This window comes from Lynx canadensis, chromosome X, assembly GCF_007474595.2.
Source record: "Lynx canadensis isolate LIC74 chromosome X, mLynCan4.pri.v2, whole genome shotgun sequence".
NCBI lineage: Eukaryota > Metazoa > Chordata > Mammalia > Carnivora > Felidae > Lynx > Lynx canadensis.
In genome coordinates, this window is record NC_044321.2 from 8,031,192 (window position 1) to 8,032,497 (window position 1,306).

The window sequence follows — 1,306 nt, forward strand, 5'->3', positions numbered from 1 at the left end:
ATCTCAGGGTACAACTATACTGCGCAGAGTAAGGGTGTGGGTACAGAGAGTTGCCCAATTTTCCTGGTAGTTCTGCTTGGACTAGTTAGTAAGCCTCCAACTCTTGTATCAAATCACTTGATACAAATGATTCACATCCACTATTAGAACCATTACAGAATCTTTGGTTGGTGTTATTGTTGCTGTTTAGTTTTTCTTTCATTATCATAAACATAACTCCACAATCCAGCTAGACTTGGAGGGGAGTATTAGGAAAATATGGAACCCACAGAACTGCAGCGAGAGCACAGAGATTATAGGATATTTCCAGCAGATGGGGGTGAAGGGGTGCCTTCATGAGCTACACAAGCAATGGTCTGGTAGTTAAGATAAAACACAAGTCAAGTGTTGGTCAGCAATAGTGGTCTTCCTGTTGGCCTTGGCATTCCTGGAGCCAAAGCCCTCCATGGCTTCTGCAATATTCCTTCCCTCTTTCACCTTGCCAGAGGCCACATGCTTGCCATCCAACCACTCAGTCTTGGCAGTGGGGATGAAAACCTGGGAAGCATTTGTGTTGGGTCCAGCGTGTGCCATGGACAAGATGCCAGGACCCGTGTGCTTCCGGATGAAATTCTCATCGTCAGATTTCTCCCCCTAGATGGACTGGCCACCAGTGCCATTATGGCATGTGCAGGCACAGTCCTGGCACAGAAATTTCCAAATAATCTTGCGAAAGCAGGAACCTTTATCACCAAATCCTTTCTCCCCAGTGCTCCGAGCACGAAAGTTTTCTGCTGTCTTTGGAACTTTGTCTGCAACCGGCTCAAAGGAGACATGGCCCAAGGGCTTGCCATCCACGGTGACGTTGAAGAACACGGTGGGGTCGACGGTGGCTGGACAGCACCAGAGCTTCCGGGGCAGTGGCATCTGCAAGGCCACTGTTACAGAGCTCCAGATAAGAAATGTTTTTCTTAGCATCTTTGACTTTGGAGGAGCAACACTGTCCTCTTTAAGTGTCCTACTTAAAGGCTCAATACTCAGCTTCAGAAAATTTCTAGAGACAGGATATAGCCTGTACTATCAGTAGCTACTCAGCACTATGTTCTTTCTTTTATGCTGTTCCCAGTACCTCTGAGGCTAGAAGTGTGTGAGCTACCTTCTCCAGGCTTTGTGTCATCGCGGTTCAGAGTGAGGCCACACAAACAGGACACACTCACGGGGCAGGAGAGAAGCCAATGCCCAGCGTGGTGGTGGCAGGCAGGTGTGTGGGCTCTGGCAGATGAGCGATGGGAGGTGATGCCAGGTGCTTCTGGCCACGGCAGGTAGC

The 1,306-nt window shown here is 48.9% G+C and overlaps 1 pseudogene; it reads right to left on the reverse strand.

The window, feature by feature from the left end:
* Positions 1 to 270: 270 nt before the first annotated feature.
* LOC115507716 lies at positions 271 to 957 on the reverse strand (annotated as a pseudogene).
* Positions 958 to 1,306: the final 349 nt, after the last annotated feature.